This window comes from Hylobates moloch, unplaced genomic scaffold (genome assembly GCF_009828535.3).
Source record: "Hylobates moloch isolate HMO894 unplaced genomic scaffold, HMol_V3 SCAFFOLD_12, whole genome shotgun sequence".
NCBI lineage: Eukaryota > Metazoa > Chordata > Mammalia > Primates > Hylobatidae > Hylobates > Hylobates moloch.
The window spans coordinates 58,556,775-58,574,925 of NW_026652287.1; the positions used below are offsets into that span (position 1 = coordinate 58,556,775).

Consider the following 18,151-nt stretch of genomic DNA (forward strand, 5'->3'; position numbering starts at 1 on the left):
TTAACAGGAAGCATTACTGGGAGGCCTCAGGAAACTTACAATCATGGTGGAAGGCGAAGGGGAAGCTGGCACCTTCTTCTCACGGTGGCAGGATAGAGAAAAAGTGAAGGGGGAAATGCCACACATTTTTATACCATCAAATCTCGTGAGAACTCACTCACTACCATGAGAACAGCAAGGGGGAAATCCACCCCCATGAGCCAATCACCTCCCACCAGACCCCTCCTCTAATTCGACATGAGATTTGGGTGGGGACACAAATCCAAACCGTATCAGGGAGGAAGTCCTGTGGGCCTGTAGGGCCTTATCAGGTGCTCAAGCGCTGGGCTATGGTTGGGATTGGAGGGTGGGCAGAACCCAGAGAGTGGCCTGAGCCAACCCACCCACCTCCAGGGCTCAGCAGGTTGGTGGGGGGGGTGTCCCTCACAACTCTCTCCAAAGCACACCTGGGGCAGGTGTTTCCCTCTCTCCCATGAACCGCTCTCTGTCCTACCTTCCCCAAACTGGAAATATAGGTGTTTTGTTGATTTAAAATATTTGTTCCAAGGCATGGTGGCTCATACCTGTAATCTCAGTTACTTGGAAGGCTGAGGTGGGAGGATCACTTGAGCCCAGGGATTTGAGGCTTCAGTGAGCTATGATGGTGCCACCACACTCCAATCTGAGTAGCAGAGCAAGAGTCTGTCCCTGAAAACAACAACAACAAAGTTTGTTAATATGCCCATCGTATGAAATTTAGAAGACTCTGAAATCTATCAAGAACAAAAGTTAAATCATGATTAATCCCACCATCCAGAAACACCATTAATATGGGGGTGAATTTCTTCCCATACCTTTGTTTTTGGTTTTTTTTGCATGTAAAATTTATATGCATAAATAAGTATGCATGATGCAGTTAGAGAAAAGAGGCCGCAAGGGAACTCACCCACGTGTTAATAGTGATTGTCCTTTGGTTAATTCACAGGGCATAGCGTGGGTCACATGCACGTATTCAGAAAGAGCATATTTATAGATGCATGCATAAAACAGGCATTGTGTTGTCAATAAAGTTTTGTACCCTGCTTTTTTTTTTGCTTTCCTGATCTGCTAGGTCTAATTAACCAAATAATTTTGATGAATGTAGGGTTTCCCAAATTCTAAAAACCCTCGTCTTTCACTGGACACTGGTGTTTTGTGGAATGTGGAGATATGCATTCACTCACTCACTCACTCAAGAGCCACACACTGAGTTCCTGTGAGGTGGCAGCTCTGTGCTCACTGCTGAAGACACGGAGAGGAGAAGTCCCATCCCTGCTGGTGGAGAGCTCCTGCTTTAACGCTAATGGCCAGGCTGTGGCCGTGCATAGCAGACTGCAGCATGAGGACTCATGGAGTGTTTCTTGTCCCCACGGGGTGCAGCCCAGAGCTGGACATGCACCACACTGGCATGCAGCCTTCACTCTCCCTGCCCAATGCAAATCTCACCCTTCTCTCTTTCACAACATCCAAGTCTTAGATGATACTTCTTACCCAAACCCTCCACGTGCAGGCAGCCTGCCCTCGCCCTTTCTCCCCCAGGAAAGCCCTCTCTTGGCTGGTGACTACATTCACAAGGTCAAGGACTCGAGTTGTTCATTTCATCTTTAAACTCCTGGATTGTGACTTATTTCCAGTCTCCCAGGTGTGAGATGGATTCTTAAAGGTAATCTTTTAAATGTTTTCCTCTGGGACTCAGCTTCCAGAATGTCAGTTCTGATGTGTTGCTTTTTGTAATGTAACAGGACACATTCTTAGACGGGGTGGGAGAGCTGGCGACAGAATTCATCTGGCAAACGTGTCCTATCCTGGGTTTATCCAGGTGTGCAGCTCTGTAGCCACTGTGTGCTGCTGAGGCGACACTTCCTTCTGGGGCACAGTGGGAAATGTGTTCCTCCTGTCCTCTATGGTAGATGCATCTCACTAAGCCTGGGACTTCCAAGTGGCAGAGATACATCTTCTATTGTTAGAAAACCCTCACTTGCTTATGTTCTCAGCCTAAAGCCCAGGTAGGTTAGAACAGAAACATCTCAGGGTATGGTGCAAGCCCTCAGCTCAGAACATTGTATCTGGGCCGGGCGTGGTGGCTCATGCCTGTAATCCCAGCACTTTGGGAGGCCAAGGCAGGAGGATCACTTGAGGTAGGGAGTTCGAGACCAGCCTGGCAAACATGGTGATCCCTGTCTGTACTAAAAATACAAAATTTAGCTGGGCGTGGTGGCAGGTGCCTATAATCCCAGCTACTTGGGAGGCTGAGGCAGAAGAATCGCTTGAACCCAGGAGGCGGAGGTTGCAGTGAGCCGAGATCGCACCAGTGCACTCCAGCTTGGGTGATAGAGTGAGACTCAGTCTCAAAAAACAAACAAACAAACAAACAAAAAAACCCAAAATCAAAACAACAACAGGAAAACATTGCATCTAGCTTCCTGGGGTGACTGGGTGGGTTTCATGCTAAATAATTCACAGTCCGGGCATCACAGCCATGGCAGCAGGTGGTTGCTTGTAAAGGCGGTGTTGTGGGGATACATTCAGGTGGGATATAGCCATTACCTAATTTTGGGGGTTAACTTCTTTTGTTTTTTGAGACAGAGTCTTGCTCTGTTGCCCAGGCTGGAGTGCAGTGGCACGATCTCGGCTCACTGCAATCTCTGCCTCCTGGTTCAAGCTATTCTTGTGCCTCAGCTTCCCAAGTAGCTAGGATTACAGTCATGTGCCACCATGCCTTGCTAATTTTTGTATTTTTAGTAGAGATGGATTTTCACCATGTTGGCTAGACTGGTCTCGAACTCCTGACCTCAAGTGACCTGCCTGCCTCAGACTCCTAATGTTGGGTTAACTTCTAACTACTCTAGTGATTCAGCTGATTGGTGCTGCTAGAAAGCTGGACTTTTTCTTACATTAGCAACTGTGTTTCCACCAGTCAGGATCAGTAAGGCCAACTTCCCTGCTGTACTTGTGAAAAGATGAATAAGTAATTCATAAAATATCTGTCCATAGCCCAATAGGCATTCCACAGAGATGACAGAAGACAGGCAAAGGGGCAAGAGGGAGCCCAGATGCAATGCAGTCCCCAAATCAAGTTCCCTTTTGTAAAGTGCGTGACCTGCAAATGCCTGTTGTGAAAGGGAAAGCGCATCGCCCATGATGTGGGTTCCTGACTCAGGCTGATGGGGAAAGCCAAAGGCATTGGTGACAAAAGCTAGGTGACAGGGGTAAGCCACTGGTTTGGGAGTTTGCAGTGAGACAGTTTCTGAACCTGCAAAACCAGATCTGACATTCTAAATGATTTAGTAACAGGAAGTGCTCTGGATGCTGTGATGGGCTTCTGTATTTACGTTGAATGAATGTCATAGGCAGAAAGAACTGCTCACTAGGGGGCCGGGACAGAGGCTGATGGAGATTCCCGTTAGCCAGGTGTGGAGCGGAGCCTCCAGGGCTTGCCAGGTATGCTGGAAACAGAACACCACACAAACATCTCTACAGCCCTGAAGTGCAAAGCTAAATAACATGGGACATTATAAAAACTACTGTCATTCTTATTTAGTTAAAAAATCCATATAAAATGTGTACACATCATGAATAAGAATAGTAAAGGCCTATTACGTACCAGGTGCCATGCTAAGGGCTAATCCACTGAGTTCTCTAAACATGCCCATTTTTCCGATGTGGAGGTTAAGGCACAGAGAGGTTATGTAACTTGCCTAAGGTCACACAGCTCTAAAGTTTTGGAGCTGGGATTTGAACCCGGGTGGTCTGGCCTCAGAACCTGTGCTCTGCCACTTTATGGTATTATTCTCCCCTTCTCTTTTAGAGCAATAGGAAAATCACTACCATTGGCAAAAGTAACTCAAGGAGTTAGCAAGGGGCGAGGGGTCTGGGGAGATCTAGGAGCAGAGCTTCTGAGTAGGCAGCAGGCAGGGGAGTTGGAGCCCTAGAATGACTATATCAGGAATATTGGCTGGACACATACCTCCCTTGGATACACAGCCCATCTGGAGCTAAAGCAAAGAGATACATTGTTTTATTTGAAGCCAGCAAGGTTCACTGGGCACTGAGAGACATCCCTGGGGTTCCCTAGAGCTGAAGCGTGAGCCGGGGACAACAAGAACCTGCTGAAAATGGCACCACCATCAGAATTAGAAGTCCAACTTATTTGGAGCAATAGTGACTGCCTAAGGTTTATCATCCTCTTAGGAGTCTGTAAGGTAAGCCGTAAAGCCTCTAGTGCATAAATGGGCAAAACGCAGGAAGAGACACAAGTTGGGAAGAACAAGTTGGGGCAGCCTTTTTGGAAAGAAAGTTGGCAGCATCTAGGAGGAGCCCCAAAACCTTCATACGCACCAATCCAACTTCACCTGTCAGTGGATTCTAAGAAAACGAGCAGAGATGCAAACAAAGCTTTAACCATGAAAATGCTCTCTCCAATACTTTTAAGAGAACAACAACAACAACAAAATAGAAACAATTTAGATGCTCCACAATAAGAGGTTGTTTAAATAAATTATGTTGCATCCATTTGATGGAACATTATGTAGCTATAAAATCATGTTTTCAAAGAATATTTAATGACATGGGGAAATACCTTGTGCTACAAGGTTAGAGAACAAAAGCAGGACACAAAATTGTTTATAAAAATGATTCAAAGTTTGCAAAAAATTGATATGCACAGAAAAATGCTTGGAAGGAAAGACACAAAAGGCTATCAGGGTGAGATTAAGAAAGATATAATCATCTTTATACATTTCTGTGTTTTCTTAATTATTCTTCAATGTGCATCAAGGACTACTTTATATTGCAGAAAATTACCATTAATTTTAAAGTGTTGCAACTGATTTCTAGTGGTGGCAATACATTTTAAGCAATGCTGTTCATATGTGTATTCATTCATTCATTCATTCATTCATTCATTCATTCATTCAGTGGTCAATACAGGTAAAGTGCTTAAAACAGTGCCTAGCAGGCTGCAGTGAACCGAGATTGCACACTGCACTCCAGCCTGGGAGACAGAGTGAGACTCTGTCTCAAAAAATAAAAAAACAGAACAAACAAAGAAATCCCACAAAAAACAAAGAAAAATCAGTGCCTGGCACATAGTATGAATTATTTAAGTGTTAGATATGATTCGTTAATTTCTTTTTTTCTTTTTTCTTTTTTTAGAGGCAGATATCTTACTGCGTAACCAGGCTGTAGAGCAGTGGTGAGATCACAGCTCACTGCAGCCTTGAACTCGTGGGCTCAAGCAATCCTCCTACCTCAGCCTCCTGAGTAGCTGGGACTGTAGGCGAGTGCCACCAGACCCAGATAATTATTATTATTTTTATTTTTTATAGAGACAGGGTCAAGCTATGATGCCCAGACTGGTCTCAAATTCCTGGCCTCAAGCGATCCTCCTGCCTCAGTATTAGTTTCTTGATTAGTTCCATCAACATTTCCTAATGATCTGCATGGTGCCAGGGATTGGGCTAGGCCTAGGGTCTGGTGATGAACCATGTTTGGGGTCTTCCCTCTGAGAAGTTTCTAGTCTTCGTTAGAAAGGAAGCTCCCACAAGCAAAGTCTTAGATGGCGTCCCTGAAAGAGCAACTGTAGCCAAGGTAGTTCCACAGATCTGGACCCTCAGAGCTAGGGCAGGACCGGAAAAGCTGGCATGGGTACAACCATATCGCAAACACTCACCCAGATGAACAAATTTGTCTTTGGTCACCAATTCAGTTTCATACTTACCCTCCTATACCTCTAGGGGCCAGACCTCAAGTCTCCGTCTGCTGGCTGATCATCCCAAGTACAGGTTGCAAGGACCCCCTGGGGGATTTTGTAGGGCCCATGGGATCTAAAGCACTCAGGAACCTTGGGTGCAAGTGCAGATTCAGCCTGCCAGAGATTCTCCAGGGACACAAGCTCAGCCCTTGGAGCCGCCCCTCCCATTTCCCCTACACCGCACCATCCAATTGCATTTTACCCCTCTCTTGGAGCCTGGCACCATCAACATGGATTTGACCTTCAGCACACATCTCTTTGCTCCGAGGCTTCCCTTTCTCTTTCCCCCAAATCCACCAGACTCAACTAAGCCCTTTGGTGGAATCAGGATTTAAAACAAAGCCTCTGTAGTGATGGTCCTTCCCTGGCTCCTGGCCCACCACCCATCCTGAGCTCCAGTCTGTGCCCTGTACAGGCCCATGGCCAGCTCTCCATGGAAGTGGGCTGTGATACAGGGCTCTCAGGCACTGGCCAGGGTCAGGGACTTGCTTTTTGCCTGACTTTTTCATTCTCATTTGTTTTCAAGTTGCTACCTGGTAGAGAAATGCTTCCTGCAAGGCGATAAAGCTCCGTATTTACCCGTGTAAGCTTCGGGGATTGTTACTGGTGATTCTGTTCAATCCACACAGACCAGGTCACATCTATGAGCCAAAGGGTAGCTGTAACCTTTTCTAAAAAACTATATTTTATAAATATTTGCTCCCTTTTATTTGTAGTGGCAAGCAAAATTTGCACTTCTTCCCCAGGTAAAACCAGGGCTGAAAATTGGGACTTTGGAAAAGCAAGGGGCCAGGTCACAGCCATGTGCTGCATGATGGGCACATTCACAGCATCAGAAAGGGAGTACCAGAGAAATCAACATCTTAAGAAAATAAGTTCTGGAATCCCCACCATCAGTTTCATCTCATAACCTGATATTTTGTTTCAGTTACAATTCAGTACAACTGAATTGTAGTCTCAACAGCCCCCCAAATTTAGAACTTACTATGGGCTATTTCATTGATTCCTCCTCTTCAGGAAAACAAAACACAGGCCATATTCCGGTCAGAAAGTCCACTAGCTTCACAACATTTCCCCCAAACCTAATTCAAAACTGATGATAGCTGTTGAAGACAACTGCGGGGCCCGGGGCCCGGAGTTGATGGTCCAGGATCTATTCAGGACATTTCCGTTCCACAGCCTTGCAAAGGAGTGGGTGTGTAAGGTTGTAATTACACTCAATAGACCTCAGCACATTTTATTTTGTTTTTTTGAGACAGAGTCTCTCTCTGTCGCCCAGGCTGGAGTGCAGTGGTGCAATCTCCACTCACTGCAACCTCCACCTCCTGGGTTCAAGCTATTCTCCTGCCTCGGCCTCCTGAGTAGTTGGAATTACAGGCACACACCACCATGCCTGGCTAATTTTTGTATTTTTAGTAGAGTTGGGGTTTCACCATGTTGGTCAGGCTGGTCTCAAACTCCTGATCTCATGATCCTCCCGCCTCGGCCTCCCAACGTGCTGGGATTACAGGTGTGAGCCACCGTGCCTAGCTGCTCAGCACATTTTTTTTTCTGCCTTTGACTAACTCATATAAAGACACCAAGAAGACATCCACATTGGTCCTGCTTTACAATAAAGCCTGATGTAGGAAAATTAGAATTATAAATAAATTACTGTTAATTTGTTATTTTAGGACACGCCTATTCTTTTTACAAAAGACATTGTCTGTTGAGATGCCTGAAATAACCAGCTCTTCCAGTGCAATCAGGTTCAGTTTACAAAAATTTAGTTTACAAGCATCTCTTCTGGCACAGAGCTATTATGCAAAGCAAGGTGCACCTGTAGCTTTAAGAGAATTCTGGTAAGTTCTGTGCTCATTCACTGGAAAGAGCACCGGGGACCATGCTTTGCTTTTCTGCCCCTTGTTTCAGCCTTGTTTTTGAGCGCTCTGGTCCCTGGCCCAGATGTTCTTTGTTCTTGTCAGGTGCTAACTATTATCAGATCTCATTGTGTGGCAAATAGCAGAAAACCCAAAACAAACTGAATTAAGTTAAAGGAAGTTTATCCACTTACAAAACAGAAAGGTGCTGGGTGGAGCTGGCTTCAAATGTGGCTGGATTCAGGGCTCATACGAGTCAAGCAGCACCATTTCTCCATCTCCATCCTGACATGGACTGTGTTGGCACCTTCTCTGGCTCCTCTTGGTGGCGCCTGCAAACTCTGAACTCCGTTCTTTTGGTGCTGGGATGGAAACTACAGTTCTCCAGCAGTTTAACCTCTCCACTAGCACCTAGCAGAAAAAAAACAAAACAAAACAAAACAAAACAAAACAAAAAAAACATGTCCAAGATTCACTCTGATTGGACCAACTTAGGCCATGTGCCTATTCCTGAACCACAGAGTCCAGAGAGATGTGATGCACTGATTGGCTAGGATCCAGGGCAGGACCCCCACCCAGATGCCCGCAAGGCGGGAAGGGAAGGTGAGGCTGTTGCTGGAGGAAGGGACGTGTTCCGCCAGGACAACACGAGTCACCATGCTGACTTCTTCCCTCTGTTGGAAAAACCGGAAGAGGTGTACAACCTTTTCTTGAGCTTGTGGGGCAGCAGCACCCGGGGTCTGGGACCAACAGGTCATGGCAGAATAGCCAAACAGATCAGATGCTTCCCCAATTTCTTCTTATTCAGGAATCACCTCCACCTCTAAGGGCACCCTTCTGAACCGTGCTCTCAGGGAGTCTTTGAAGGGTCATTCATCCTGCATTGTTCATGACAGAAAAGGCTGCATCTTGGCCTTGGTGGAGAGACAAATGACCCCTGCAGCATAGAAAACCCTTTTTGCTAGTGCAGGACAACTCCTTGCTGAAGCCAGGCAGCCTTCCTCCCAGTAAAGGATGGTCGCCTACTCCCCTGAGATGGAAAAGCAGGGTTCTCATGGGAGGCCAGCTGGGACCCTGAGGCCATGCAGACCAACTCCCCACCTAACACATGGGCCCTTTGCAGACCTAGCATCTTTCTTCTGCTTAAAGAAGGGAGTCATGACCTGGGGATTAGGGGTATCATTTTGCTAAAACCACTGACTGTGAGTGATCAAAGGGGTATTACAGATGGTTGGAGGTCATCTTTATATAGACAGAAAAACTGAGGTTCCAGAGAGAACTTGGCCTCTTGATTCACAAGTGTCCCGGTCCACCCTTCCACCCTGGAGCCAATGTAGCCCTCTCGGGTACCCTGGATTCACAAGTGTCTTATTCCACCCTTCCATCCCAGAGCCCATGAAGCCCTCTCGGGTACCCTCCCTGCTGCTTTTAAATCTGTCTATACAGCAAGTCCTCACTTAATATTGTTGATGGATTCTTGGAAACTGACTTTAAGCAAGTGATGTGTAATGAAACTAGTTTTACCATAGATTGATTGATACAAACAAGAGTTAAGTTCCTACAGCATGTCTCTGGTCACAAAGCTTCACCACACTTCTACATGTCTAAACATTGAAGTAAATATGAGTTATACATACATTTAAGAGCGATTAATAAAACAAGTAAGATATTACTTACCCCAATTTTTGATCAATCAGTGAGGGTGGTCATAGTAGTAATGGGTTAAGTCAAAGAATACATGTTTGCAAAGAGAAAATTGTAAGGAGTACCTCTCACCACCACCAAGTTGAAAAGCAAAAAATCACAAATATGGTGGACTCAAAATATGTGTAGTCGAAAGTGCACAAATATGAGCAATTTTGTACTGTACTGTTTCTTGGCATACATTAGTATGATTATCATATATTTTATGTATTTTATTTGACAATAATTTATATTCATTCATTGTTTCATGTTCCAGCCTGATGATTCCAGTTCACCATCTCAAGGGGCTGGAGCCTGTCTCAGCAACTCAGGGTGCAGGGCAGGAACCAGCCCTGGACAGGATGCCATCTCATTGTAGGGAACACTCACACATATACCCACACTCGCTCGGGTTGGCACCATGCAGACATGGCTATTCACCTACCGTGCACGTCTTTGGGGTGTGGGAGGAAACGTGAGTACCCAGAGACAACCCACGCAGACCTGGGAAGAACGTGCACAGTCGGCACAAATAGTGGCCCTGGCTGGAATCCATGTTTTTTTCTCATTACATTATAAAGAAACAATGTTGAAGGAAACAATATTATAAGAAGACCTGATGTACTATGAAGGAGGCAGTATTACATGGAGCAGAAGAGAGTGAAGGGAAAAGAATAGCAATATACAAACAAACAAACAAAATGAGTAGTGTTGTGACCAGGAGTGCAACTCCAAAGTAATGGTTTGGTAACATTTTATGAATCACTGCCATATTTGAGGCGCAAATGACAGAGGTCAGAACAAACCTATTGGTGTGATCAGTATCACTTTCAAAGTAGGCACTTTGAGTGACTGAACGCTTCTCATAAGGAGCTGATGGGCTCCAACCTGGTGCAGTGCCTCCCAGCCTTGCTTTTGAGCTGGTCCAGGAGTCACCAAAGAACTTATTTCACCACCTTGATTTTTACCCACAGCCACCACCCACCTAACTCATCATCCCAAGTTCCCAGTAACTTTCATCAGTTTCAAGAAATTAAATGGCGGGAGCAGCCTTGAGGATTCCGCAGGAGTGGAAGGCCCCGGTCAACGTCCCCTGGGTGGGGAGGGGCTGCCCATAGAGACAGCTTCGAGTGCTGAAGAGTGCAGGACTCTTGGACAGGGGAGTGGGTGGACCCATGGGGACCTCTGCCGAAAATCCAAGGAGTTCCAGCCCTGGCCAGGCGAGGCAGGGGCAGCGAGAAATACTCCAGAGTTTGAAAAGGAAGAGCAGAGAGAGGCCAGAGCCAAGGGAGGAAGATGGGGACGCCGAGAAATCCTGGACACGGGGAAAAGCATAGGAGAGCCACAAATTATGAAAGCGGCCACAAAACACCCCTGGTGGTGTGGGGCTGGTGGGTGGGGAGCCAGTGGGGAACTTTTATGCTTTAGTGAGACGTAGGTAGGCGTCAAATTTCGGCATCTGGAGGATAACGGGCCTCTGTCCATTTTCTGGAACCCTCCACCTCCCACTCCCAACAAGGGCCGCGCCGGGAGGTCTCCCCGGGGAGCCCCACTCAGCTTGCTCAGGTCCTGGAGGCATGCAGAGGGCGTTGGCGCCGACAGGGGGAGCCGGAGAGCCCCCTGCCCGGCCGTCTGCGGGGCTCAGGCGGGGCTTGGCCTCCCATGAGCGCGCTGTCTCTGCCCGGTGGGTCCCAGCCCGCCGGGCCACGCAAAGCCGTGGCAGCCCCCGCGCGGCAGTGCGCCCCAGCCGAAGCACCCCGGGCCACCGGGAGCGCGGCGCTCCCGAGACGCACCGGCTCCGAGGCCGCAGAAGCCTTGGGCCTCCAGGCCTGGAAGGAGCTCCCCGGGCCTGGAGGCCATGGGCCCGGCCCAGACCGGCCAGACACCGCCAGGGACCCCAGAACGACGCCAGGACGCGCGCCCGGCTCCGTGCCTCCCACGGCCCAGGCGAGGACGGCGGCTCGAGGGTTAAAAGGCGACCCCCATTCTGTGGGGGAGAAAGTGCCTTTTCTCCAAGTCCATATGGCCACTTCCTTTCGACCTGCTCGGCCCTGCTCGCCTCTTTGTCCGCGCTGTCACTTATAAAGAATCACTTGACTTACAATAACACGTTCAAAAGACGACAGAGTATAATCAGTTGATCCACGAAAAATTGGAATAAAGAACACCCCACCGCTCAGGCTATCGGATTCCCATAGAGATAGTGATATCATTCATGTGATTGCGATGCTAATTTCTATACAAGAAAAAAAAAACCCTTGTATTTTGGTATTTGTTCAAAGAGAATTTCAGACACATCAGATTGGAAAATGTGGGCTGAATTCCTAAACTTTTTTGGGTAGGCAGAGGATTTTTTAAAAACGCCACTGCAGAGATTTGAGCGGACTTTAAGAATCTCCAGGAACTAGCTTGTTGGAGGAAAGTGATTCTTTCCTCACTCTTCCAGTGCACTCCTGGAGAGAGAGAGAGAGCGAGAGAGAGAGAGAGAGAAAGCAGCAGCAAGGAGCGCTGGGTTCTCAGGGCAGGGTCCGAGGATGCTGGCAGAGGCAAGGCCCGGTGCCCGCCGACGGCGCGCCTGGGGAGCAGACCACCGGCGGTGAGGGCCCAGGCCCAGCGCCCGAGGCAGCTGCGTCGCGTCGCGTCCGTCCCCAACGCCGGCAAGCTAACCCAGCGCTCCTCCCCGCGCAAAGTTTTCTGTGTCTCTCCCCTCACTCTTGGACTGGTTGCTTGCCACCGAATGACTCCTTCAGCTGGAGAGGGGTGGTGATGGGGCGGCTGTGGCATGCATTTTCTGTATCTTTGCTTTTGATGTCTTGTGGTGCCCTGGTTTAAAACCCGCCAGTCATCTTGGGGGAGCTCAGTTCGGGCAGGCTGGAACAAGTCTTACCTGAATCAATGTTTTAAGTGCCCCTGTGGCTTGGCGTTTTGAATAATCAATCTGTCTCCATCACTTCTTAATCACGCGCAACACAGGCCTCTCTCTCTCTATCTCTCCCCCCCCTTTCGCTCTCCCTCCCTGTATCTTTTTTTTTTTTTGTCAACTCTTTTGGATCCTGTCTCTTTGCTATTAACATGCCCAGTGTCACATGCGAGGCTTTTCTTTAAAACAAGCCCCTCATTGGTGTATCTGGATACTTCTTTTATTATTATTATTACTGAATCTTTTTTTTTCCCATAATGACACCAGGATCATTATATAATCCCATAACAAAGAGGCTTTTTGAGGCACCAGCTTTTGTCAACTCTAGGACAGAGAATCCATAATTGCATTATCCAGCTTTTTCCTCCTTCTTCCCCCCTCCTAGCTTCCCAGAAAACCAAACTCATGCCCCACTCACACCCCCACCTTGTTACTTCTGCTTATATTATTTACCAAAATGTTTGCCCGGAGGACCCGCCTTGCAAAGTTGCCTTAAAAAAGTTATTTTGTTTGATAATTAAGTCCTGGAGCCCATCGCATGATGATTATTCTAGACCCATAAGGCAGAGAACCTGCGTGACGTTTTTCTCGAAGTTTAATTACCGTATGCTAATTTCCTTGCCTACTACGTGATTAATTAAAATCATATTTTCATAATCATTTGGCACTAGTATTGTTTTAGAATTATCATGATCTCCTAAATAGTGTCTGTAAATAAAGTCGCCTCTAATGGCAGGCGCGGGAGGCGAGGCTGAGGACCTCTCCGCGTTTGTATCGCGGCGATTGGCAACATAACTGCCTTATTTACATTAAATACGCCACAAGGTTACAGCGCGGATCAACGTCATTTGATCGCTGATGACTCCCTTAAACGCCCGGGCTGTGACTGATTCTTCGCGTCCCGCTGTCCACCGAGATTCACCCGGGAGTTTTTTTTTTTTTTTTTTCCTCCCAGAAAAGAAACAGACTTTAAATAGTTTCAGGAGCAGGTAAGAATTACGCTTTTTGCTCGCCCCTTCTCCGTCTCTCTCTCCTCTCTCTCCGTGGCAGTCTCTCTCTCCCTCTCGGCTGGATAAAAAATTCTTTAGTCAAAGGCAGGAATGCAAAGTAGTGACAAGGAAGGGGCTGATATATGTCTCAGTAACGAGTCTGACAATCAGAATGTAGCTCTTGGAGAATAGATAGATTTTAATAAGTGTGTTTACATGAGCTCAAGGTCAGAACCAAGCTGCGCTGTGTTAAATGGTTTCTTAGTTGCTAGACAGAGAGAAAAAATGGACGATCACACACCATTCTTTGTAGATTATTATATCAAGGGTTCAGTCTCTGGCTCATCAAAGCTAAATGCCGCAAGACCTATCTAGTTGCTGTGAATTATGCCAGGGCGACAATGGAGAGCGTTTTTAATGGTACAATGCATTTCACCTACCAGATAGGGGGAGGCCGAGCCGGGGATGGGGATGTCTGCTGGGGCTGGGTGATGAGTATCAATGAACGGGGCGATTCTGAAAAGAAGCTGATGAAAATCGAGCCCGCCCTGCCCCAGCTGGGCTGGGAACAGTTCGCAGGGCTCTGCCGAGTGGGCGAGTGAGGCGCGCGAGCAGGGCGCCCGTCCCCCCTCAGCCCCGGAAAATGATCAAGTCAATCGTGTGGGCATGTTTCATTATTCATTGAACACAATCTTTTACAACGCTCCGTTTACGTGCCCGAGTTTGCTCCCGACGCCCGCGTTTCAATGTTTAAGGTAAGGAAAACAAAGGTGGGTGGGGGGATCGCGGGGCGCGGCGCGGTGCGGGGGGCGCGGCGCGGGGGGGGGGGGGGGGGGGGGGGGGCAGCTTCGGCGTCCGGGAGGTGGCAAAGTGAGTTTGGACTCTCGGCGCGGCCCCCCGTCCCCTCCCCCTCCCCATCTCGGCGAGGCCTGCCGCCCGGTTCCTTCTCGCCCCATCGCGATTAAAAAATACGGTCTAATTAAATATCCGTGGCTGTGACGTTGGCGAGAGAAGCTGTCAGCGGGTGGGGGGTGGGGGGAAAGAAGAGGAAAACCAAGCCGGCGGCGGCGGCCGGGCATCGTATGGCGCCAGAGAACTTCGGCGGCGAGCGGGACCTGCGCCTGGGCCGCCGCCTCCCCGCCCGCGGTCCCGGGACCGTTACTTTGAAAAGGAGTCCCGGGGCCTGGCGCCCGGCGCGCGATCGGGACCTCGCGTCCAGCTCCGGGGACCCGGCCGGCGCCCCCCACCCGCGAGCGGCCCGCGAGCCACTCTCAGGCCCCGGGAAACTTTCAAGAGGGTCTGGGGGGTGGAGGGAGTAGAAAGGGGAGGGGGAGGCTGGGGCCGCGGAAACTTCTGCTCAAGTGACTTTCCCCATTTTCCCCTCTGCCTGGGACGGGGGTTCGCCTTGCGCTCTTTCTCCGGTCCGCGCTCACTGCGGGGTTCCGGCCCCTCCGCCCGTGGAGAGAGGGTAATTTGTAACCTTTTTTTTTTAATTAAAGTTAGCTGATGCTTACAATGTGTCAAACTTGCGGGCGCCGAGAGCCGCTGAGACCTGCCATTTTGTGATTGCATCGGCCTCCTGTGCCCCGGGAGCCTGGCCAGGCTGAGGCCGGGGAGTTGGTTTCAGGGCTGAGGTGCCAGGGTCCGAACCCGCGACCCCAGGAAAGGCCGTGGCGCCTGCAAGCGCAGGCGGCGCCCGCAGCACCTGCCCTAGTCGGGCCCCGGCCTGGGGGCCCAGCCGGGGGCCAAAGAGGAAATAAATAAATAAATAAGTAACAGGTTATGGAGGGAATAGAGCCGGCCAGTCCCAGGCTGGAGAAATGAGGCCAATCAGAGCGAGGAAGTGCGGGCGTGGGGGCTCTGGAAGGCAGAGGAGAGGCAGGGCTTGCGCGGCGTCTGGGAAGAGTGCAATCTGAGGGGACGCCTCCCGTCCCCCCAGCGCAGATGCATGACTGGGGTAGGAATGATCTTTGCTGATAAGCCTTTCTGTTTGCTTCAAGACATTATTTTTCGAAGATGAACTGAGGAAAACAGTCGTAGGCGGGACCCGGGGTGTATTTTAGGCAAAAAAAAAAAAAAAAAAAAAAAAAGTTGGGGTGGGGGGAGAGCTTTCCTTTGATGAGTAGGAAAGTGTCCAGATCTCGATGCGCCCATCTGTTGCAGTTTTGCAAATAATTTAAAATACAGATATCTCCATATAGACGGATGTATGCGAAGTGAAGGAAGGTCGAAACGCGGGGAAGTTAGGGAAAAAGAAAGAAAACGGGCCGGGCAGAGAGAGACCTGTGTTGCTCACTCTTCACTCTGCGGAGGAAACTCCGGCAGGGCTTTCTTTGGGGACAGGTGGAAAGTTAAGTCCCCCCCTTTTCACTTCTGTATTGTGAGTGGTTCCTACTGTGTGCCTGCTGGAGAACATGTCCACCGTTCCCGAGTTAGGTGGAGGATTGGAATGTTGGGGGGCGGGGAGCTTTGGGGTTGAGGGCGCAGTGGCCAGGGGCTGGGGGCCGAGAAAGAGCAGGGCGGGGTCTCAGCCCCGCGCGCGGGTGGCAGCGGCGGCCGGGTTTTGTTTGCCGGATATTGTTATGTCTAACGGGTGCCTCGCCGGAGACGTGATTTGTCAGCCGCCTTCGTTTTCACTTTAGCAGAAAATACGGCAGCTGCGAGGTGTCCCGGCCTGCGGGGCTCGGGCACCCGGTGCGTCCTGGGGGCCGGGTCGTGTGCGCGGGTGGGAGCTGGCGGCCGGCGGGGCCCGGGCGAGGGGCGAGCGGGAGGGGCGGAGTGAGCGAGCGCGCGGTGCGGGCCTCCGGTTCCTCCTGCGCCTTCTCCCGGCAGCCGCTGCCGCCGCCGCGGCCGTGCAATTTAGCAGAAATCCGACAGGGGCCGCGTTTGCTGAGCGCATCCGGCGGTCGGGCAGCCCGAGCGGGCCGCCGGGCCTGGTCGGCCGGTGTAGAGGCGGGGAGGGGGCCGGCGGAGGCGACCGGCGGGGAGGGGCGCGGGAAGCACGCCTGGCCCGAGCACGCGCCGTCCCCCAACCCTGGTGTCCCCGGCGAGTTGGGCAGCCCCGCGCGCCCTGACCTTGGCGCCCCAGTCTCCAGCCAGGGCTTAGGTGAACTTGGGGTGGGGTGTGCGTGCGTGCGTGTGTGTGTGTGTGCGTGCGTGTGTGTGTGTGTGTGGAAGGGGTGGTGAGACTGGGAACGCGCTGTTTTCTTTCCCAGTTTGATATTAGCAACTGGATTTTTACTTTAAGACCGGCTTTGCTCACTGCTGGGGTTGGGAGGGGGGGCGATCTTTTCCCATCACTCACATCTTTGTTCATTGTTCACTGAGTGGAAGGCAGGCGACTTAAAGAGACGAAAGAGAGGAAAAAGGGGGGAGAGACGGAGAGAGGAAAAAGAGGGGGGCGGCCAGAAGAGGGAAGGAGAGGCGTGGGGACAGGCCCCCCGCCCCCGCCAGGGTCAGGTTTGATGGTGAAATAGTAAACCCACGCACGGAGGGTCGCCGGGAAAGTGGACATTACCGCTTTAATTAACTTCGAGATGCTCCGGCGGCGGGACCTGGCGTAGCCGTGACGCGCCCCCATAAATCTGCCCGGCCCGGGGCTGCTCCGAGAACTCGTACAGTAGCGGCGTCAGATCCAACCCACGCCTCCCAGTCCGGAGTCCATTTGCATAATTGGATTTTTTTTTTTTTTTTTTTGCCTCCTTCTTTCTCCCTGAAACTTGTTTGAAAACCCAAGTGAAAACCACGACGATCTGCACACTCAAAAGCAAGTGCCAAGTAAGTGCCCTGCGGTGGCCTCGGCGCGCCCCGGGGTGAGCGCGCAAAGCCGGGAGCGAGGTGCCGCGAGCTGCGCGCCGCCCCGGGCCGGCCTCGCGTGCGGGCGGCTGGGCGGCGGGAGGACGGCCTCCGCGGGCTCCGGGACTGCCCGGCTGGCTGCTCGCACAACTTTTTTTTTTTTTCCCCCGTCTTCTGACTTTTCGGGCCAGGTGAAATGTTTGGGCCACGCGTGTACCTGTGGCAAGACTCGGGAGGTGATCTTGGGGGGCGCGCGGTCGCAGTTGGGCATCTCGCCTGGGTCGGCGGCGGGCAGTCGGTCCCATTGGCCGCCGCTGAGGGCAGAGCTGCGAGCGAGCTGGGCCGGCTGCTGGTCGCGCCACGCCGTAAATGCAAGCCTGTAGCCAAATGCTTCCCCCATTATTCTAAGGTTTGTGTCTGCGTGTGCGTGTGCGTGTGTGTATGTGTGTGTTTGCGCTGTGCTTTTAAACAGAAAGAAAAGCAACCAAAACAAGAGCAGGAAGGGCTTTTTCCTTAGCTCGTCCCCCTTCCCCCAGCATCATTTATTTCTTTTGCTTGAAGGAGAGAGTGGAGACCTTCTTTGCTAAAGACAGGGTCACCGAGAGATTGACAATTCTGTTGGAAATGCCATCAATCCTATAGCGAAAATGTAGCTGCATTTATAAAATACCAACACTTGCCTGATAAGGAAAGTGGTTTCACAGTATCTCAAATTTTATTGAAAATATGTAATATTATTATAATGATTATTTACAGCGTTCAGAACCCAGGGGAAAAGTCGATTTGCTTGGGGGAAGACTAGAACCCTGGTTCCTGTTTGCCGGGCCAGCCTGGGAACTTGCCTGGGGCTGCGCCCACCACCCTGAAAGCTGCTGGGTGGGGGGGCGGGGGGCTCAGCTTTCAGTCCAGGGAGTCGCAGGGGGTTGCCCCTGCAGCCCTCTGGCCTCTGCTCGGGGAGAGCCCAGGGCTTCTGGCTGAAGGCTGCTTTAGTTATGATGTCATTCTGATAGCGGAGTGCAAATGTCTCCTGATTCCACCATTAACCGCCTGGCTGATTTGCTTGGTAATGATAGCACTGACGTCCTGCTCCCTGACAAATGCAGAACCGCCGAGCCCTAGGAATTAACTTTTCCCC

The 18,151-nt window shown here is 50.4% G+C and overlaps 1 protein-coding gene across 11 annotated transcripts in view; it reads left to right on the forward strand.

The window, feature by feature from the left end:
• Positions 1-13,130: 13,130 nt before the first annotated feature.
• Positions 13,131-18,151, forward strand: part of ZNF536 (zinc finger protein 536) — a 493,271-nt gene continuing 488,250 nt past the window's right edge. For 4 of the 11 annotated variants that reach the window (XM_032170348.2, XM_058424645.1, XM_058424656.1 and 1 more), the window contains exon 1: positions 13,341-13,976. The gene's annotated coding sequence lies outside the window, so the exon portion shown is untranslated. Of the gene's footprint in view, positions 13,222-13,340; positions 13,977-14,937; positions 15,179-16,614; positions 16,999-18,151 lie in introns of those variants that run through there. The other 7 variants (XM_058424647.1, XM_058424646.1, XM_058424648.1 and 4 more) reach the window with 3 other exon arrangements.